The following is a 24,348-nucleotide window of genomic DNA, read 5'->3' on the forward strand; positions in this document are numbered from 1 at the left end:
TTATATATTGCATTGGTGTAATGTCAGAGATATAAAGAATTGATGGCAAGTTGAAGTCATGAATATCAATATATAGTTCATCCACACTAGACAACTTATGATGTTGACAATGGTACAAAAAGATGACTGGCTCTGGTTCCTGGCACTGTGTCTCCCCTGGAAAACCTTGTTTCAAATGACTTTCTCACCTCCGTGGTTTCCTTACTAATCGCAAAGAAACAAATGGCAGACATCTCCTGACAGACAGCAAGCATGGCTTTATAATCAAGGACTTGATTATTTAGAGGGTGTTAGAGTGACCACTAAGCCACATGGAATTGATGGTTTAGTAAAATGCCATCACAAGGGGATTTTCCATGTCTTGTTGCAAAGAAGACCCACTCACCTTCAATACAAACATAAATTGATGAAATTCTTGAAGTTTTTATATTGAGCCCCGCAACCATCACTGAAACAAATCATTTTGTTCACATGTGGTAATAAGGTCTGGATTAAGTGAACAGTCAGTGGCTGAGTTTGATACACAAATGCAACGTCATGGTTGTTGTCATCGGAAATCAAACAATGAAATGTGCTTTAGCTACTGATCAGAATCTCGGTAGACGTAGTGAGCCTGTCCCTGCTTTATCATTATTTTCATGGCAAGTGCTCATCTGAACTTCAATCTATGATCCCTCACCCTCTTGCCAGACTTTCACGAAAAACACGCATCTAGCCAGAACCACTATCAACAATTTCCCACACTCTTTATCTGTGCCTACACCCAAACATAGATTCCATGAACAGGGCTTCTTTCTAAGAACTGTACGCTTGTGGAACTATTCTGTTTGCTTTCCAGCTGACTGCAATCTGATTGTCTTCAAGTCCAACGTGAACAAGTTCTTATTGAACCGTCCCCCTAAGTAATTAAAGTTACAAAATTCCCACTAATGTTTACTATGCTAAAATCACAATTACTAATGTATACCCATTAACACTTATCCTCAAGTGACCTTTGGGCCTTGATAAGTGGTGACCATGTAAAAAAAAAGAAAAAAAAAAAAGTAAATCACTACTGAGTGCAGAGTGCAATATTCCTTGCTCCAAACCTTTGAACTTTGTCTTGTATTAAAAATTGGAAGTTTTCTGCAAAGTCTCCCAGAACAAAGACCTCATTGGAACAAAGATTTAAGTATCTGGCTTGGCATTTTGTTAGATACAAGTGTCTATTAAGATTATCATTGGTGTCAATCAAAAGATCTTTATATTCTGTACATGTTGTATGAGTACTTAATGCTGCATGGCCGGTTGTATCCTATTGACTAAAATGAAATTCGTCATCGAGGTCCATTTCATAGAGCTCTTCATCCAAGAATTTCTGCAATGCTTCTCTACCAGGGCAGTTCTCACAGGGATGCATCATACACTCTTTGTTAGAAGAAGCACAAACTAACTTTGAAATCAAATCTTCGTAAGTGATGTTCTACTTCATGGCATCGACAAGTTTTGCATTCTGATGTACCTATTTACTATGCCTCCCCACGGGACAGAGTTAGACACCAGGGTCGTTTTTTAACATGGAGAAAAGGTACAAAAATAAAAATTGTCTCAGTCGCGAAGGATTTCTCCTCCACCGAAAGAGAACAAGAAATAGAAGTGCAGCATCTGAAGAACAGATACTACACTTTGATCTTGTCCCAAAGGCCAAGAACATGCTACATAAACAGAATGTGTACCCATAGATCCAGCTAAAACACATCACTTTGGATGTATCTTCGGAAATTTGAAAACCCCCACCTTGACATTGGGATACTTCTGTTTAAAAACATAGCTCATGCAAATTACACAGTATCAAGTGTTTCTGTTTCAGGAAACCTTTGCTATACTAACAAAGTCCATTTTGCCTGCCATTTGGCTGTATCCATCATTCACATACATTTGTACTATCAGGTAGACTAGTAAATAGGAAATATTTTCCAAATATACCCGACTTTCAGACACTATGCATGAAAGGAACAAGAACTTTTAACCAATTTTGGTCCAGAGACAGTTTACAGTGTCTAAAGAAAAATATGAAAAAAAGTTGTGTTACCATGCCAACTGCATAGTTATTTTATTGGATGTTGGGGCACATGTGGAAAAAAACCCCCAAAAATATATCTAAGGCTTAATCTTAATATCTATAAGGCTTCAATTTTTAGTAAATCTGATGTCATTTTTGGATCCCTTGAGTCAAAAAACTTCCCTGGGTGAATTTTCAGGGCCATCCGATCTTTCAATCAGAAAATATTCAAAGAGATGACATCACAAAATTGTCGCCCACGTGTTGCATCATGCGACTTATGCTAGAACGAAAAACGCTCTCAATCAGAAACTGCTTGGAGTTAGGTGTTCAAATTTTCAGAATTTCTTAGTTTCTATACTGTCTATCTGCAATGCTAACTACAGCCAGATCTGGATATGGGTTTCAAAATCCCATATTTCTGGATGATTTGACACTGAATAACCCTCTCATAAACTGGCACTGCTTGGGTCCAGTGGCAAGGAGGCCCAAGACTAACATGTAGTGATAAGTGGCAAGTAAATACACCTGGAAATTCCCAAATGGTCACCCATTTTAGTACTGACATAGCTTAACTTTGGTGAGAAGTGTGTCAATGTCATTATGCCATATGATTGAAAATAGTGATGTGATAAACTCATTAAGATTTTCGTCTTGTGTTTTTCACTTGTGCCATTTTTTTTTTTTTTTTTTTTTCTATTTATCCATTTGTGCCATTTTTACCTAAATTTATTATGATCTATACATTTTAGTTTTACTGGCAGTTTAAAAAGCAATGAACATTTTTTTTTCATTTGTACTGAACAGGAGAAAAATAAATTAAGCGAAAATAAAGTTTTTAGAATCAGAAAAATTTTCAGATTCAGATATCCTACGAAGAATTTTTCTGATTATTCATCCTAACACCAATAATTGACCCTTTTCACAAACTTTATTTCAAGTACAAAACCACATTCTTGGTGGACAGTATGTTATTGTTTAGACAGACTTGTCTTTTGTTCTAGATTTTATTCTATTTTATTGAAAGTGGCATTTAAATTTTATGCTTAACAAAAACTGGAGTGGTAAGTTCTTGACACATAAGCAGTCAAGTGTGATACAAACATTCTTATAAACCATTTTTTTTTAAACAATTGAAAGAATAGCTCTATGAGGTTGTCTTTAATATTGTGGAGTGTCTTTGTTAAAACTGGAAATCCATAAAAAGCAAAGACATTTTCATTTGTAAAATAAAAGATAAAAATAGTAATATCAGGATTACTTGCAAATTCAGCATTATAGAAATTTAAAATAAAAAAACAGTATATATTTAAAAACAATTGGTATATCCCTACTGCACTTTGTAATAGACTGAAGCAGAAGAGGAAGTTTTCTCCAAAAATTCTGATTCACCAATAAGAGTTAAAAAAAAAAAAAAATAAAAAATAAAAAAATAAAAATATACAGCCATGGCAATACGCAAATTCTACAAAAGCCAAACATTTATAAGTGAAGCCAATCAATATTTAAAAGCATTGTTGCACAAAAATCTGGCAACCCAGTCTGCTTCTGATGTAACAAAAGATTTCCACACTTTACCCTAACAACTTAATGCTAATTTTATTAAATTATATAAACTTTTGTAAGACAAGTAGGATCACAGCAGAATGCTTGATTAAGAGAGCCCCCCCCCACAAAAAAAAAAACAAAAAAACAGTAATATTTATCTAGATATTACAGAAGATCAGAACATTGGGACCACCAGTTTCAAATCCAACAAAGGATAACACAAAAGTTATGTGGGCTTTACTCAGGTGCCATTGTTTTGTTACTATGGAAAATGGCAAGCAACAAATCAGAACAGAATCTGAAGAGAGTTCACAAGAGACAGCCACGTACTGTTCCCTTCAGATTCAAAACCAACAGCACCAATGTGGTTCTGATATTGCATATATATATATATATATATATATATATATATATAAGCCAGTTAAGCAAGTAATTGTTCTCTATCTTACAACTCAACCAAACTAGCTCTGTAGTCATTAAACAAATCCCGACTAAATCCTAATGATTTGAATAGTTTCCCTTCGAAGTATTGTCCTCACTGTAACTATTTTTGACATTATGGCCGATGTTCTCCTCCGGCCTTCATCTAGTGTATTACTCATAATAGAAAAATAAGTAACAGAAACAACATTGCTGTGGATGATCAATTTACTTGAATAGCCAAAGGGGGGGGGGGTCATCGGCCTAATCTTAATTGAAAAGTGGTGAAGACACTAGTCCAAAAACAGTGAAGTTTGTTTGTCATACTTACTGATCTTAAAAAAAATAAATAAATCAAAATAAAATAAAAGGAGGGGGGGGGACAATTACAAATGCTTTGCAAATAAGCACATACAAAAAAAAAAAAAAAAAAAAAAAAAAAAAAAAGAAAAGATTAATAAAAACAAACAGGCTTATACAAAGGCATCACATTTTCTATATAACGGAATATTTGATTATTGTTCATTATTTGGAGTAAGAACTACATTTTTGAGAATTAAAATATATTTGAATACAAAAATCAAGCAGTAAATTGTAAGAGACATAAAAAAACTTTTTAAATTTTTAAATGCTACTTACATGGAATGTTCTGTTCGCATGTAAATGTCAAACTGGTCCACAACTATTGATACTGTACTGGAAACCGTGAATACCAATTCTTTTGTACAAGTTTAACATAAATAAAAATAGTATTTTTCCCAAGGAAGCAGGTTATATAAAAAAAATTAAAATTAAGTTCTAATCAGAATTTGTAATTTATATCTTAAAAGAGACCCGGATTATCTGAACATTTTGTGAGCAGAAGCATCCCCATATATAAAAAAAAAAAAAATAAATAAAAAGCTTACTGCTTAATTTTTAGTAATAAAAACTATTTTTTAAAAATCTAGAATCTTGATTATTATAGAAAGAGAGGAATGTCTTTGTATACTTGAACCATAACTGCATAACATGCACAGAAAAAAAAAAGTCATGCTAGTTAAAAACTGGTAAACCGCTTGGTATTCAAACATGCAAAGCTTAAAACAAGAATTGTATCGCTTTACAATATTTTTTTTTTTTTTTTTAGGATTTTAGAAATTTAGTTTAGATAAAAAATTCTAAGTTCCCAACTCAATTTTTTTTTTTTTTTCTTTAGTTAGTGGATTATAATAAAATTTTTTTAATTAGTTATAGTTGCAGCATAGTTAGGTAGAAATGAAAGAAAGTTTAAGAAATTTCTAACCAACAGAACATTACTACTTAATTAATGGAAGAGTCTATCAGGCATGTACACTAATATGGTGACGATTAAACGCAAGAAGGAAAATTGTAACCCGGGGTGGAGGAGATAAAAAAAAAAAAAAAAAAAAAAAAAAAAAAAGGGCTGATTTTTCAATGCCAAAAAGAATTTTTTTTTCCCTTTTTATTTGATTTTGTTTAAAGTAATATCTTCAGCTGCTGCTACTAATGAGAAATATGTATTGATTTTAAACTAATAATAAAAAAAGGATCTACAGATCATCTCCCACAAGTATTTTTTTTTTTTTTTTTACGTTTGGGAAAATATCTGCACATTTAACATGTTTTTACGGTAATCGGGTACAAAATAACTATAGTTAAATATTTTAAGATTTATAAAGAATTGGAATCAGAAATTTAGTACAAAATCAGTAAAAAATATTGGAATCGTCCCATCACTAATGTGTACACAGGGTGATGATGTATGGAAGTCAAACCTGGTCAACAAGGGTTGAGGGCATGCATCACGTGTTGATGAATAATATGAAAATGATACGATGAAGGTGTAATGTGAGGCTTAAAGGCATTCTTAGATCTGATGACGCCAAAGGAAGATTAAATCTCAACAGTATAAGGAGATGTGTAGATAACGGGAAACTTAGATGGTATACCCACATAGAAAGAATGGGTGAGATTGCTTGGGTTAGAGGTAGAACAATTGAAATAGAGTGAATTGGCAGAGGAAAGCCAAGGAAATCATGGGAGACAGTGATAGAAATCAACTTTAGAAAGATGTATATATATATAGAACAGGAGACTTCAATGGTATGGTCACATTGAAAAAATGAGGTGAGAGTAATTGGGTTAGTAATTGTAGTAGAACAGTTGAGGTAGCAGGTTCAATTCACATGGGGAAGGCCAAGGAAAATAGGAGGATGTGATAAGGATGGATTTAAGAAAGATGGTTAATTAAAGACCTAGCCAGAGATAGGTTAGTTTGGAAGTTAATTTCTAAAAGCCGTCTAATGCATGCCAGCATTTAAAATGAATGTTAAACTGAATGTAACGATTGCATCTACTTGTATTTTTAACTTATGGTTGTTTTAACACTGGTTGACCTATTAACTATTAGTTTATCAAAGTAAATTTTTGAGATGAGGGCTGATTGTTTATATTACTTCTATTGATTGAACTATTGTTCTGATCTTGAGTTATTTCTGCAACGTTTCGGTTGGATTGTCTTTCGACCGTCTTCAGGCATGTTAGTTGTTTGGAAAAGAAAACATCTAACATGCCTGAGGACGGTCGAAGGACAATCTGACCGAAACGTTGCACGAATAACTCAAGATGAAAACAATAGTCCGATCAATACAAATATTACATTATCTTCCAGTAATTACACTAACAGTTAAGAAATTGAAGACCATAGAATTTTAAAATCAATAGAATAAAATACCAATCATGGTTTAAAAGATAAGTAGAAAGTGTATCTTTGGTTTACTTTCTGCAACCTTGCAATTCTTGCTTCTCTTATTTTGTCCTTCAGTCCTCACATTACATGAGCAAGGTTTCTGACAAAGGGATAAGAACTGCTGTTTTCTGGGTTCTAATCTATATATACATCTCATACATATTGTTGGCTGTTTTTCGACATTAAAGTAGTATTGTTTTTGTTTTTTTTTGTTTTTTTTAGTTAGGTCCTTACATCAAGTAGCTTCATGCTTTGTCTGGAGCGACTGCCACGGGAGGGGGGGGGTTGTAACTAAGTATTCACATTTCTAAACAAATCCGATAGCAATTGTGTCACTACTCAAAATATTTATATAATAATAAGTCAGGTCAATTTAAAGTTCATTGATACTTTATCACCTTTCACCTACATTTTTTTTTTTTTTTATAAGACGAGTTTGTCTGATCAGCAAAGACCAGGATTTGTGCTTAATCTGACGTCACTATGGCAAAATATTGCAACTTCCCCTATTTTAAAACGAATTGTTGGTGCTTATTTACAATGATTTTTTTAAATTAAACAGGTGAAAACATTATGAACTTATTTACGTGTCATGGTGAAATTACCATAAATTCCAAAAATTTATAAAAATGATCCAGTAGAGAAATTACAAATAGATTTTTTTTTTTTGACATGGGGGCCACCACTTATCAAGATCCGAAGGCAACTCAAGGATAAGGGTTAATCAGTGTACAGTGGTGACTGAAACAAGTCATAATCGTTAGTTGAAATTCGGTATAATTGGATTATTTAAGGAGTCTGCTCAGCAAGAACTTGTTTACATTTGACATAAAGATGACGATATTGTGGTCAACTGGAAAGCAGGCCAGCAGAACAAGAGTTCCACAGACGGGCAGTTCTAGGAAAAAAGGTTTACCGACTTAGCATTCAGATTTAGTGAGCGGAAGAAATTGTGGATAGTGTTTGCAGCTAGATGAGTGTTTTGTGAAGGGAAGGGAGAACAAAGCTGAAATGAGCATTCACCATAAAAATGATTTTATTGTATGTTTTAATGTGGAAAAGTTGTGCAACCAATTCAGTATAAACCAAGGGAGATAAACCTTCACTTAAAAGGTTCAGCTTTGAACACAATATTTGGGAATGTAATTGTGACAATTTTTTTTATTAATATTTCTAGCACATTATGCATTGAAGTGTAATTTTTATGATTTATATGAATTTCATTATGCTGCATAAATGTAATGTTTTCACCTGAAATGTGCTGGTTTAAAAGATCATCAATATTAACAATATGCATTTATGTTTGTTAATTTGTAAAGTTTTGATATGCATGCGAACTTATCTCAGATGGTGGACGATAATGATGAGCTAAATCTTTTGGTTTCAATTGCAGCTGATTGCACCCAAGTCATTTTTACAAGTTTTTTTGAAATCACTACTATTGATACCGTAACAGTGAATGCCAATTATTTTGTACTACAAGTCTGGTATAAAAAATGGTTTTTCCAAGGAAGCAGGTTATATAAAAAAAATTTAAATGTTCCAATCCGAATTGTTTGTAATTTAAAAAATGGATCCAGATTACGAGAACATATTTTGCGAAACATCTTAAAATCTAGAATCTTAAATTATAAATAAGGAGAGATGAATGATACACTATAATAAATATAGAATTGACTAATATCACCTTACAGATGCTAAGCTTCCGACTGACCAACAATATGGATTTAGGCAAGCACGTTCCACAGCAGACATCCTAACTAATCTCTGAACGTATATACTATTCACTGGGCAGAGCGGTAGCTCTAGATATATCTAAGGCTTTTGACAGGGTATGGCATGAGGGTCTCCTCAGGAAGATTAGATCATACGGTATCACTGGTAGAATACTTAACATAATTAAATCCTTCTTAGATAAGAGAAAAATCCAGGTTGTCCTCGACGGTTGTACATCTAAACAATATAAATGCGGGAGTGCCCCAGGGGTCTATCCTTGGACCTCTACTGTTCCTGATATTCATAAATGACCTCCCAACAAAATTTCCGCTGAGATGGGTATATATGCTGATGACACCACACTATAACAGGCACGACAGGAAAACAAATGAACACATATCTAAAGAAATGGCAGAAACACTAGAGGATGACCTCCAATCTGTAGTGGAATGGGGGACAAAAATGGATGGTCACGTTCAATGCTGCCAAGACTAAACTAGTTTCATTCAATAATTACTAGAAACCTTCTCTACCACCTATAGCAATGGCCAACGACTATCTGAGAGTACGCCTTTCAAGCTCCTTGGCCTAACGTTCACAGGAAACATGAGTTGGAACAATTACATCGAGGGCATTGCCAGGGCCGCTGCAAGGAAGGTGGGCTCTCTCTAGCGTGCTAGAAAACTACTAACACCTGAAAGTATCCTGTACCTCTAAGGCCACCATTCGCCCATGTATGGAGTATTGCTGTCATATTTGGGCTGGTGCATCGGCTACTAGTCTCTCGCTCCTTGACAAGGTTCAAAAGAGTCGCAAATCTGATCGGCCTGAACTGGCATCTAAGCTTCAGCCTTTGTCCCATCGACAACGTTGCATCCCTCTGCCTGTTCTACAAGTATTTTAATGGTGAATGCTCTGACGAACTGCAAGCACTTGTGCCCCATGACGTGAACACCCTCGACAGACCCGACAGGCTGCAAAATCCCACTCCCACACTGTAGAGATCCCTAGATGTAAAAGATCTTTCTACTCCAGTAGTTTCTTCCCCAGAACCGCTAGACTTTGGAATTCCATTCCAGGTCCCTGCTTCCCCAACTGTACTGACGTGCAGAAGTTCAAGTGCAACGTGAACCAACATCTTGCTGCCCAAATCCCTACATTTGTTGCCCCTGATAGTAGCCCCCTACACCAAAGTGGCAATGTGCCCTGTTTGGGGTAAAAAAAAAAAAAAAATAAATAAAAAAATGAAATCTGCATAAATTAAAATATATTTAAGCCTATTATACAATCTGGTAACACTGGGCAGCCTACTGGTCATAATTACAAATAAATAACATTAAACATGCATGAACTGTTTCAAAAGGCATTATAATAAGTTTATGAAAATGCTATGTTATATATATATATATATATATATATATATATATATCTCAAGAGTAACAGATAATTCCCTGTAAGGTAGCTACATGTGTAATCTGAGGCAAGAGGCATGCAATCTCCAACCACACCTCTCCTGAATAGACACTGCTCGAGTCCAGTGGCAAGGAAAAGTGCTAAACTGGAAACAATGCTAAGACAAGTGGAGAAATGCCCAAATGGTCACCCATTTTAGTACTGACCAAGCTCAATGTTGCTTAATTGTAGGTGATCCAATGGGAACCAGTGTGTCAACATGATTTTGCCATATATGTTGCATTATTGAGTTACATACACTGCTTTGATTGTAATATGGCTATGATTAATGTCAAAAACTTTCGCATTTATTTATTTAAAATGTTATAAACGTGCTAAAAGATAAAAAAATCAAAAACCAAAAGGACTGGGCAATGCCTGATAAAGAGATGGCTAGTTCTAAACATTTTTTTTAGCAAATTTTTTTTTATTACCGCACAATGAACTTTTCCATCTATTCTCGCTTCAAATGTTTCTTTCTAATTAATTGCGTAAATTTTTGCAATTGCTAAAGTATTATAGAGAGAAAAAGAAAACTAATCATCAGCTGTGCATGCCGAATCAAGTCTCCTCAGACTCCATCCCAGTTAGCAAAGTCCCTTAGCTAGTAGTATTGCCCTCCCCACTCTGTTTAATTAGAGACCCGAGATTCATACTGTTCATTTTTGTTTTTGTCCACACTATGACTTGGCAACAATATCAGAAGACACCTCCATTTTCTACAAACACCTTATTCTTTTCAACCCTTCTCTCGCTCAATAAGCCTTCACTTCCACCTAGGTGTTTTCGGTGGGTGGTGCATAGACCCCTTCCCCCCAAACCTGTTGGAAAATACTGAGCAGTTCATTTCTATCTGAATTGATTTGGGTGGCGGTGGCAGTTTAACTAACCACCTAACAATTTATTCAGTTGTGCTGTTTATACTGCCTGCTTTTTAATAGAACCATAAGCACTCACCCTTCCACCTGATAGAAATGAAATTGTACATATATTTTTGTAATTAAAATCATCAAAACCCAGGGATAACGTTAAGGATTATCCACAGGGTGAATGCGGTATTGTGGTGACTGGAACTAGTTTAAGAGAATAGCCGAAATGACACACGACCCACATTCCACTCAAGTTGGTCTTGTGCCATATTCGTTGCGTTTTTATTTTCAGATATTTTTTGTAAGATTTTTTTTTGTAAAAAGTTACTGTAATCTTTAGACGTGCGTAAATATAATCAGCAACCGATTCTTCGACTTCATTTCTACATTGTCTTTTGTCACCATTTTTTTTTTTTTTTTTTTTTTTTTAATTATTTAAAAATTTTTTGATTTATCCTACACAAGGCACATTTAACATGGGCATCCTAAATGGGGAGTTTTTAAGCAAGAATTTTTTTTTTTCAATCTGCATTTGATTTTTGCATATTGGTACCGTCTGGAGAAACGGGGAGGGAAATTCCAAAGGCAAGTGCTCCAAGGAAAGAAATCACTAGAGTAAAAAAAATTTCTGGCATCTGTAGACTTCTGCAATGAAGAGGTGGGAATTTGCCAAGGTTATGTGTGTGGAGGTGAGAGTGTAGTGTATTTATGTTGAGGTACTAATGCAATATGTTTGGCAGAGGACATGCCATTGAATTTTGTAATGACTAAAACATTTCCAGAGCAGTTTTTCTTTTAACTAAAAATATTACCAGATTGTTTTTCAGGATTAAAAGGAATGTGAAAACATAAAATGGACATTCATGCAATATAGTTAACAACCGAGAAATGTAAAATAAAGTGTATAGCAAATAACTTTTACAAAGCGTCCAAAAATTACATTTTTTATCAACCTGTATAGTTTAAAAGTTATGAAATTGCTTAAATTTTTTTTTAATTTTCAATATAAGATTTCATTGTTACTGGCCTATTTATGTCACAATCCAAGAGAGCAATTGGTCAGTTACAGATTTTAGCCTCTATATCTTAGTTTACAACCGGACAAAAAAAAAAAAAAAAAAAAAAAATTCTTGCGTATATTGTGGTCTTTTAAACCAACACATTTTCAATTTCAGGTATTATATACTGATGTGTTTATGTCGAAATTAATATAAATTCCAAAAATTACATAAAATCCTTCAGTAGATGTGTTATATGTATTCTACACAAAAAAAAAAAAAAAAAAAAAAAAATCCACAATTACATCGTGATTAAGTCAAGGGTTATCTCTCTTGTTTGTCATACAGAATTGGTCGCACAATTCTTCCATGTTAAAACATCCGATAAAACTCGATAATTCAATAAATTGTATTTTTACTTTTAATTATTTTTCTACTGCATCATGTTTTGTAATTTAAAAAATTTATTACATACTTACGTTTCATATTGAAATTGGCATGTTTTCTACTGAAATGCATTGGTTTAAAAAGGTCAGTCTACACAAACACCCAAAAAATATTACAACTAATAACTGTCACAGAATACATTAAAATTTAATTTTCAACCAATCTGCATATTTTTTTTAACTTACAGAAACGTTTTCTGAAGTTTTTATTTCAAAAGTTGCAGTATTTCAAGAATTTTTTTTAAGCGTTTGAGGCTCCAAAGCAAATTCTGAAATAAAACAAAGTTTCAGAACTGTAAAACTATGCAGGTCAATAGAAAATTAAATTTTCTTGCGTTTGCTAAAAGTTATCAGGATTTTTATCTTGGGCCCCCAAAACCAACATTCCTGTAATGATCCAGTCCCTGTTGATTTTATGATGGGAGTTTAGTTCAAGGAGGTGTATCCTCCAGTCTTGCCTTCTCTTTGAGAAGCGGTTAGTTAATTGCTAATCCCCTAAGGCACCCTTACCAGGGAATGCCAATGAAGTTACTCAGATACTTTTTGCAGGTCAGAGTGCCTCTCGGAGGCACTGACTTCTCTATCCCACTTTCCTACCCTGGTGTCGAAGTTCTTGCAGTGGTAGAGAACTAAATTATATTTGTGATACAATTTCCAATTTCAATAGTGCATGACTGGCAAAAAATATACTAATTCAGAGAATTGCTTCTGAATTTTATCATTTTGTCAGTAAAATAGATGTAAAACTTTAATATCAATTTAAAAATGCATAAAAACTAAGTGGTTAACTATAGTCAAGGGTGCCTCAAAGGCTCGTTTTTCATTAGCCACTACACAGGTGTAAGGTATCACTTGATTCTGAAGACTAGTCAACTTGACCTTGATCCTCTTAGAATGCTGAACATTTAGCAAGAAAGCATCAAGTTTTTTTTTTTTTTTTTTTTTTTTTTTAAGTCTTTAGTATAACTTGAAAGAGGACTGAACCCTGGTTGCCTGGCCCACTAACGAACACTTACTATGCCAAATGTGTGCAATCAACTCAAAACTCATTTTATTTACAAATTTAAAATGAAATTCTTGGACACGGAATTATAAGGTCACAAAATTAATTCAATAATCAAGTTTTAATTAAACTGCTCTTTAAAAAGGAATTTGGTGTTTATACAGATGAAAATTGCATTCTAAGCAAAAATGCTTAAGTATACTTAAATATTAGGCAAAAATAAGAAAAAGAGAAGTTTGATTAAAAGTTTTATGGCATTTTTCCAACCTGACATCTATTATTACTTGGTTAAATGACAGATTTATCTTCCTCTACTTTATGAATATTTCCCGGTTATGGTCAGCTACCGTACTTCCTAACTTCTGGCGTAGTGCTAACGTAAGTGGTGACAAGGCAAATCAGTTCCTTCACTTTTTTGTTCTCACGCATATATCTCACCTGTGCATGTACTCTTATTACATTTTTTGAGTTTTTTTTTTTTTTTTTTTTTTTAAATAATGATTGAAGTTTCTTTTTCGGTCTTACTTTAAGAATTAAAATTAGTTTTATTTTTTTAAAAGAATTATTGAAAACACTAAAATCTTTTAAAACTATTTAGAGAATATGTATTGCATATATTTGTTGTGTTTGAAATGTTCTTTTGATTTCAATTTTATTTTTATAATATATTATAATAAAGTATATAAAAAAAACTTTAAAATTAAAAACCTTTATAATTTCATAAACATTAAAGTTTCAAATAAAGTAAAAACTTAATTGTTATTAAAGTGCAAATAAAGACTAATTATATTATCTTTATCTGTATAATTTTATTAGTTTTTATTGCATATTTTTCAATAATGTCTTTCTATTTTATTTTAATAAATCGCTTCACAATAGAAATACTGAAGAACAATAAAGTGAAGGAACTAATTTCCCTTGTCATTGCTTCTGGTAGGGCTACGCCGGAAATTAGGAAGTACATTAGCCGACTATAACCACATTTTCACTCTTATCAATAGCAGACCAACAAAATATGTAGACTGAATTTGATTTTTAATTAAACTTCTACTCTATAATTTTTCCTAATTTTTGGTGATGATACTTATATTCCCCAAATCACAACTTGATCAAGTAATGGACATTTGTGGGCATTACAAGATGAATCTAAGCATAAATTATTGTCAAGTTATTTCACCGTTTCTTGAGATTTTTCAAAATTGTGCGTGTGTGAGGGGGGAGAGAGTTATTTCTGATACTCTTAATTTTTTTTTTTTATTTAAAAAAAAGGATATGATTTTGTAATATATGTTTGTTTTATCATAGGTATGTACATTGTACAAATTTTTCTTTAGTTTTGTTTTTTAATAGAGGGGAATCTGGACAAGAAAAAAAAAAAAAAAAAGTAAAGTTTTAGCTTTTGTAATTTTTTTTTTTTTGTAAACCTGTCTGTATGTATCTACTATTAAAAGTGATCATTTCTTGCTCTGTAAATATATTTGATTAAATACATAAAATTTAATGAAAAATGTCTTAAAAAAGACCTAAAAAGACTGGGTTAGCAAAAGTTTGCTAGTCATGTATTCACTTCCTATTGTATAAGGAATTTTTTTTCTTCTACAAAACCAGTTAATGGTAATACCTGCTTATGAAGGAAAAATGTTCAAGAAATGTTGATTGTTTGAATAGTAGTCAGAATACCTTACAAGCAAGAAAAGTGCAACAAAAACATTGTTGCTTTTATTAAATATGCATTACGACAAAATAACAATGAAGAATAAAATTAACTACTGCAACATGTTATCTACGCAATGAGATGAACCACTATCCAGATAATCTGCTGGAATCAAAGTGGTCCTTCTGATGATAGTTGGTATATTCCGGGCAGATTATATAAACTATTGAAGGTGCCAAACAGTTTTTTTTTTTGTTAACCAAAACTATGCAAAACTATGGCCAATATTAAAAACGCTACCAAACAGTTAAAAAATACTTATAATCAAAGCAATCATCATATAGTAATTCAATGAAACAAATAGGACTTGTGCAGTTTACAGACTGTGCTGAAATAAGATTTAGGAACACATTCTTAACATGAAGGAGGATCTTTTTAACTTGTGTACTTTCATCTAACAATTTAATAAACAAGATACATTTAAAGAAAAAAAAAAAGTTTGCTAATTGGGATGACAAGAGTGAGACTGGCTCTGCGCAAAATCAGCTTCACTTTAAACAAACTCCCAGCACGTCATCCATCATCCCTAAAATGATCAGATGCTCTTCATCCATCTAACAAATGAACAAATATATATATATATATGTGTGTGTGTGTGTGATGTAACCCTTAAATTGGATTACGGATTTAAATAAAAATTGAAATATTCAATTTTAGGCCAACGAGAAATTTTTTTTTTTGGTATTTTTATATTTTATCACCGAGGGAGTATAAAAAGAGAGAGGGGAGGTGAGGAACAGCTAGTGGAAAATCAGCTAGCGAGATGATCGGGTCATTTGCTCAGAAACATTTTATGACCCTTGCTAGCTGCTAAGTAACAAAGGAAAAAAAAAAAAAAAGAGAAGGCATAAGAAATGTATTGAAAAAGAGGAAAAAAGACCTTTTGGTACAAGACAGTTACTGCCTGACTGTCGTGCCAAGCGGGCTTGCAAAATTCTTACCCGACAGCGACAGAAGCGAAGAAACGGATTGAAACTGCCAAAGGAGAAACTCCATATCAGCAGCGAAAGGAAAGAAATAATACCTGGGAAACAAGCCGACGTCGTCGAAATACAGGATGTTAATTTCACAAACACAGGGGATATGATACTCCAAGAATAACCAAAACGTTGGATGGATATAGGAATATCACGTCATGAACTATGGCCAGAGGCGAATAAAATGAAGGTTAAAGCTCACTTTGAAAGTTCAAAAAAAAAAAAAAAAAGTAAAAAAAAAAAAAAGAAAGTTATCTCACATATTAACAAATTCATTTTGCCATTTTGTTTGGACTGAAGATGTTTTGTTTTTGATATATTTCTCGTTGATATTCTCAGACAGTAGATAAAGACACCCCCCCATACCTTGGTAATTTGTTTCATTTTTTTTAAAAATTCTATTTTATCCCATCCCCACCATAGTTTAGAGTTTTATAATAAAATTTAACTTTGAAAGTTACCATTGTGTTTTTCGTTATTTTCATACGCTGTTCGTCATCTATTGTATATAGATGGTTTTGAAAGAGTCTCCCCATATTTTTATTTCAGCAAGGTGTACTGAACCCAGGACATATGTTTTAATGTTCATTGTATTTCATGAATGTTTTTTTCTATTTATTTTTTTATTACAAACTTCTGAATGTGTTATTGTCTGTTCGCCACGTACACTAAAACTTCATTTAAGATGTCTAGGCGTAATCAGCATGACATACCTTGTTATTACATAAGAGTATCTCACATACTGCAGTTTTTGTTTTTTTTATTAAAAAAAAAAAAAAGAAAAAAAAGAAAAGAAAAAAAGTTTTGATAAAGTTATGAATCCAGTGAGATAGAAAAAAAAAAGAAAAAAGTGGCAGTTGAGAGTAAAAAAAAAAAAAAAAAGTTTATGCAAGAACAAGTTTAAATATGTAATTATTAAACTAAGCGAGTATTCAAGAAATGTACAGGGTTAGGTTATTAGAGTCTTCCATATCCAAAAGGTTTGTCATAAATGTTTGTATCACTTTAAACCATTGATCTATTGTTAAAGTTGCAAAAGTGTTATTTCCTTTTTTCACCCACCTTTCCATACCTACTCACCACCTAATCTTCCAATCATCTTCAACACATGTCCACTACCAACCTCACTTCCGCTTACCTATCCTGATTTTGGGCTTTTTATGTACGTGTCTAATCTGAATCTTTAATAAATGTTATTTTTGACAAAGTTTCATAACTTAAACGAAATATTTAATCTAAGCAGGATTATTCTTGTTCTATAGAAGGTCTTTGCTTATTAACTCTCCCCTATATCTACAACAAAAATGTATAGCAACTAAAACTTTAGCAAAAAGCGGATAAATAAACAGTAAGCATTGTTCATATGCTGGTTATAGTCAGCTAATGTACTTCCTAATTGCTGGTGTAGTGCTACCGGAATCAATGACAAAGCAAATCAATTCCTTTGCCCCCCCCCTCTCACTATAAATTATTTTGATTTCAATAATTAATTTTTACACTTTCATAGACATAAATCCAAATAAAGATTTAAAATTAAAAAAAAAAATTCATAAACATATTTCCTATAAAATTTCAAATAAAGTAAAAACTTATTTTTAAAAATTTTGTTATTCAAAAGTGCAAATAATGAATACTTATTTTTATCTGTATAATTTTAAGTTTTATCATATACATTTCAATAATGTCCTTTTCTATTTTATTTCAAGAAATTGCTTCACAATAGAAATACTGAAGAATAAAAGTGAAAGAGCCGATTTCCCTTGCTATCGTGTCCAGTAGTGCTACACAGAAAATTAGGAAGTATGTTAGCTGATTATATCCGTGATGTTTCTAAAAAGGAAATTACATAAAAAAATTTTTTTAAAAAAGGCATCTGATAAGCTTGGATACAATTCTTGTTTGTGCAGAGATTTCGAAATAAACTTAATTTCACAGTTCTGGTCAACAGCCACAAATTCACATGGAGAAACAAAAGAAAATGAAATGAAACAAGAGAGCAATGATATTTTAATTCATGTATTATAGAAACAATTCTCTATTGATTATATTGAACCTAATACGTTAGTGAGATCAAAACCAAAAAAAATTTGACCTCAGTTCCATCAGCTAGAACTGAAACCAAAACACTCCACCCTCATTCCTTAACCTCTGAGCCACGTCCATATACATGTGTGTGTATATATATATATATATATATATATATATATATATATAAATAAATAAATAAATTCACCTGTCATTTTTTTTTTTTTTAATTTATTTATTTATTTTTTTAAATGGAATCGCCCGATCAAGACGAGATTTAATCAAGGGCACACTGTTCATAGTTTTATAATTATATAGATTAAATACTGAGAAAACTAAAAACAAACCCATTCACTTCAAAATGTAGGATGTACTGAAAGTCTTGGGCACATTTTCTTTTATCTGCTTAGCTAAGTATCTATCTAATGAATATTCTAGATATGTCTTTTCATTTGAAAGGTGTTAACTGCCAATTGGTATATCATGCTTCAGTTTGAAATTTTTTTTTTACTAGGCACGTAAATTGAATGAATATGAATTATTGGAGGTTTGTAGATAAGTGTCACGCTTTAATTTAAAATATTTTTCTTTCCATTTAACTTGTGCTAATTAGCATTTGGTCCATTGCTCATACTAAGTCAAACTAGTATCATTTTAAATCAAAATTCATAAAGTTTTTTTTTCTAATGTTAATTCCATTTTTCAGGTCCAAAGGGAACAGGACACCCTTCAACTTTAAATGATACGATTGAACAACTATCTTCAAGTAGCGTTCCCATAAATCAGTAGGAACTTCAAACTTCCTAAACTATTTAGCATTCATGTTATTTGTATTCTGATAGCTAAATAAAAAAAGGTCCAAGATTATAAGTGATGGGACTTTGTTTTCAAGTGTATGACAAAGTCAAGTATTTGGACAGAAAACATTAGATTATTCTAACTACGGTTCTCTTGTTATTCACACAACATTTCAGTAGATTTAATCTCCGGCCATATTCAGTTGTAATTTGGGAATACAGACTTGCTCATTCCGTCAGCTATGACTGGGTAGAAGTCCTACGTAATTTGCAAAAAAAAAAAAAAAAAATTCCTGTGGATTAAATATAGGCTTCTGTTCAAAATTCTATGGAGATTCCCCAAGTTTGACAAAATGATTAGAGTTCGACAAGACACCTGAAGGTCGGCGGTTACATTGACCGAAATGTTATGAGAAAAGTCGCAGTTAACTGAATTGTAGAGCACTGATAAATGTAAAAAGGTGTCTAAGCCTTCAGGATCACCTTATATATATATATATATATATATATATCGCAGTTTCTTGAAATCCGTTATTAATACAGCAAGCGTTACATGACAAAGCAAAGTGATCAGAAGGTGCTTAAATAAGGGAGTCACCACTTAACAATTGAAGATAAGGGTTAATGAGTATAAGGTGGTCAGTGAAACAGCATAGAAGTGGAAAATGGGTAGAATTTGATTATTTAAAGGGATGGCTCACTAAGAACTTGTTTATATTGTACCACAGACCTGCTTTCCAGCCAATTACAATATGGTCATTTTCAAGTAGTTTCACAGGCAGGCAGTTGTAAGAAAGAAGCTTTGTTCATGGAATTTGCATTTAGTGCACAGAGTAGGGGAAATTGTTGACATTGGTTGTAGCTAGGCGAGTGTTTGTTGTGAATCTTTTGCAAAGGCGAACCATAGACTGAAGCTCATGAAAATATCTATAGAGCAGACTTGCAACGTCTGTGAGAAAGAGGTTGCAAGGAGAAAAGGATATCACCTATTAGGTTTTGAAGTCAGTTTTGAGCTCTGTCAAGACAGAAAAAAGAAAAAAAAAAAGAAAAAGAAAGTGCTCTGAGCAACTCCTATTAGATGTGGCAACAGTAGTCCATTTTGAACATAACCACCAATCTGATGACTCCAAAGACAAGGAGAGTATAAAAAAAAAAAAAAAAAAAAAAAAAAAAAGTTAATTTAAAAGAGGTTTATTTTAACCTTTTCCAATGATCAAATACGTCCATGCAGAGAAAATTGGGTCAATGGTGATTACTAGGGCTATGACAAGAGAATATTCTTTTCATTATTTTGACTCGAATATATATCAGTTAATTAATATCTTATGTTTTTAGACAGTGATGGTTCTTGATTAACTGTCTGATATATACTCAAGAGTCAAAACAATAAAAATATTTTCTTGTCATAGTCCTAGTGCTTACAGACAACAAAAATTAGGTTTCTAACTGGCACTGATTTTTTTTTTTTTTTGTAAGCTATAATCAAGAGTTTATATTTAGATTGTTGAAACTACTTATTTTTGTTATTTGCATGTTTGGGTTGATATAACTTCCGACCGTCTTTAGATTTATCTTGAACTTAGAAATCTCTATCAAATCCAAACCCTTTGTTTAATTCAAGAGGGTAACATGTTCTTGTTTTGTCAGTCATAACTGAGTAGAAGTCCTAAATAAATCGCAATTGTATTTCAAATGTCGTTCACACAAAGGATTGAACCTTCAACCTCCAGAAGAGTGTAACTTACAACTGAATTTTACCAAGTATTTTATTCACTACACACAGGTCCTTTTGAAACAGAATCAGGTAGTCTGGAAAATGTGTGCCAAATTTTAATATGGCACATTAAAGATTTGTGTAATTAAGTTTTATTAAACGCTTATTAATGGTTAATCTAACCTCCAGTGTGCAATATGGTTATTCCCAATATTTTGATTATCATCTATAGTGTTCCTTATCACTAAGCCTAAAATCTAGAGCTCTTAAAACTTTATAAACCACTTCTGTATAGTTCTGTCAGTTAAAGCATCCGCATCATATACCACACATTTTGTTTGAGAGTCATTTTTGCATTCATGAAAATATTATTTCAATGGAATGTGCTCCGATGAACTCAAAGCACTTGTACTCCCTTGATGTCGATACCCTCGATTAACACAACAAGCAGCAAAACCCTACCCTTATGCTGCAGAGATCCCTGGATGCCAGAAAACCTACTCAAATAGTTTCTTCCCTCAACTGGATCCCCGACATGCAAAAGTTCAAATGTAATGTAAACAGACATCTGCCCAACTACTTACATTGCGTTTCTGTAAATCTGGTTTAATTAGTGACCCTTTATGTAAAAAGGTGGCACTGTGCCTTGTTTCAGATGAAATAAAAAATTAAAAAAAAACATCAAGTACCTAAAACGGGTATTAGGATCAATTTTCAAGGTGCTCCAAAATTAACAAAGTTAAAATTTTAACTTTCTTTCCCAAAAGATTGCTGGGGGGTATACTCTAAGTACTATGCATACATCTATATCTTAAAATTTGATTATTCGGCATCAGCACAAATGTTTGGAACAATTCAATAGTTTTGAAAAATCTTGTAAGGGGGAAAAAAACCTGTTTTTGAAACCTTATAAATATCAATATCTCCGTAGCTACAACAGCTCAGCTTCTGAAAACTGAAGTATCGATTGTGGCAGTAATCCTGGACATGTGCATAGTTTTGAGTTTATTTTCTCTCACAATGAAATTTTACATATTTTGGACAAATGTAAATGTCTTCCAAACTGCAAAAACCAAACCTCTTAAAACTGGTGTCAACTGCTACTAGGTACCTAATATTTAGGTAAAAAAATATTAAGCTGTTGAAGTTATTACCTTTCCCTCATGCCCCCTGTTACCCCAGTGCTTATTTGACAATCTTCAAAACAAACTGCTCAAAAATTCGTACAATTTAGAAATCTAATATTTGGTGTCAGTACTTACCATTGAGCAATACCCAAATTTTTCTGCATTGACATTCAAAACAAGGTGAAAAATCAACCTACCATACTTTCAGACGGTCAAAGTTGATCTTTAACTATGTTGAGCTCCAACTCAAAATCAAAAGGCAGACTAGTGGCAAAAAAGGTTCAATAGTACCAAGCTTGGTCTGCAGTGATACAGGACTTTATCAAAATGATAAGAGCCAATTCAAAACACTTGGTGAAAATTGTACATGTACAAATAGTAGTTAGATTACTTATCTTGAATTTAAAATTTTTATTAAATAATAAAAACAAAAGAAGTCTAAGTAATAATTAGAATAAATATAAAAATACTGCCAAGTCTGTTGCAAAGAAGATGCACACTCCTTCATGGGCTGAAAACCTTATCACACCCACCATCAAAATCTTATATAAAAGGAATTGTGTATGCATGCATGCATGTGTGAGAGTTTGTTCCTTATGGGCTCCTGAACAGCTGGGTCATTTTTTTTTTTTTTTTTTTTTTTTTTTTTTTTTAATTTCACACAAATGTACTTCATGTGCCTGGCAGTATTCCTAGATAGGTTCTGTGTTGGAATATCTTCGATAAGCATTTATAATAGAAAAAGTCCAATGAAAGGAAGCAGTTTTGACTACAGTTAACACCTTATACAGCCTAACGTCACAAGTGCATTTGAGAAGTGTTATTACTATAGGAGCAGAAATACCGGAAATATAAAATCAACAGGAGTAGGTTCTTTGATATGACAGGGGTGCATTCAAAATGAATGTTTCTGTTTAGAGTACAATTGAACCATGATACTTGACTTTTGCATATTAAACTTTAATTCCAGACATTATATAAAAGTAATTTTATAAAAGCAAAATATATACTAGAGCAGGCAATTAATCGATTTGATTTATAAACGGGCGATTTCACAAATTTGATGACAAAATATGGGATGGCGAAACATACGTTGGTCTTCATTCGATCCCAGACAGTTTTCCCTGCCACTGTAGAGTATTATTATTGCCATCTCTGGACTGGTGAAACAACCACTAATCTCTCTCTCTCTTGGACAAGGTGCAAAGAGTTTCTAACCTAACGGGTCCTGTGCGATCTAAGCTTGAGCACCAACGTGGCAACACTATGCTTGTTTTATAAATACTTCCACAAAATATGCTCCAATGAACTTACTGCACTTGTAGCCCCCCCCCCCACTTTCAACATAAATGTAACAGGAAAATCCCACACCAATGTAGTTTGAACTGAAAAATTGGAACTTGGCAGGCATAAGTAAACTTAGAGTGCCCCTCTATGCATGTGCAAATATATATATATATATATACACACACATACACACACACATTTCAAACTGCGTTAATTTTTGAAGTTTTGATATCTAATAGGTTATATTAGAGTGAGTACTGTTAGAGTTAAATGTTTTGGTTTCCATGTCTGAAAACTTTCTACTCCAATAACTTCTTTCCTGGCATCTTGCCTTGGAATTTCCTGCCTATTGTTTTTTACAGCAATTGAAATATGTGAACAAAAATCTTGCTGCACAACTCCCTACTTAGGATGTCTAATAAATTTGGCCCTAAATCACAATAGTCCTTAGTCTTAGTTACAATATGCCTTGTATGGGCATGTTAAAAAAAAAAAAAAAGAAAAAAAAAAAAGAGGGTCTTAGTGTTTTTTAAAACCAACTTTACAATAGAGGTGTAAGAAAGAGGAAGTAAGGAGGCAAAAAAACACCTTGTTCACTAGATTTCAAAGTGAATTTTGCACCCCGCCAACATTGCTTATTCCTGATCAAGACGATTAAGCTCTAAGTGTAGCAGCAGAACTCAGCTCCAGGTCACACCTCCAATTGACATTTTTCTCATTATACAAAGGAGTCTTCAAAAGCCAAACATCTGTTTCTTGGCAGATCGTTTACCTGAGGAATCTCATTAACCAAGTTATCAATGTTTGAATTGAGATAGTTTGACAATGCCAATGACTAAACAATCAAGCATATTCTTAGAGAAGGGTTCTTATGACAGTACAAAACTAATATAGCTAGACTCAATTACATAGTCTGTTGTGAAGTTGATTATATAAATGTGATATATATTTACAATCACGCACACATGACATGAAACTTGATTCGGACTGGTGGAACAAAATAAGACTTAGTTTTTAGCTGGTAAAAATAGGAACCAAAACTGAAAAATTGGAACTTGGCAGGCATAGGTTAACTTGAGTGCTCCTCTACGCATGCGCAAATATGCATTTACATGTTAAATTGCATTAATTTTTGAAGTTTGGAAATCCATCTGTCCTTTATTTATGGTAGGTATTTATTTGCGTCCCCATGAAAGAAAATTAGACACAAGGTCGTTTTTAATGTGGGGGAAACCAGGAGGCACTCTGGCAGTAGTGAATACTGTTGGAGGTAAAGGTTTTGGTCTTGATTCTAGTTGATGGCATCCAAGTCTTTTTTTAAAATTAAAACTTTATATTAGGTACAATATGATAATCAATAGAGAAATACGAAAGCAGCATAAATTAAAATATCATGTAAGTGTATTTTATGATCAGCCAACTTGCTAGTATATATATATATAAATAAACTTGCCCAAATAAT

General features: G+C 32.8%; 1 protein-coding gene across 4 annotated transcripts in view; it reads right to left on the reverse strand.

Annotated features, from left to right (window-relative positions):
• Positions 1–24,348, reverse strand: part of LOC145260448 (protein bicaudal D-like) — a 100,189-nt gene that overhangs the window by 26,880 nt on the left and 48,961 nt on the right. The gene's annotated exons all lie outside the window — the stretch shown is intronic.

The sequence above is a fragment of the Euprymna scolopes genome, chromosome 36 (assembly GCF_053919585.1).
Source record: "Euprymna scolopes isolate OS-2025 chromosome 36, ASM5391958v1, whole genome shotgun sequence".
NCBI lineage: Eukaryota > Metazoa > Mollusca > Cephalopoda > Sepiida > Sepiolidae > Euprymna > Euprymna scolopes.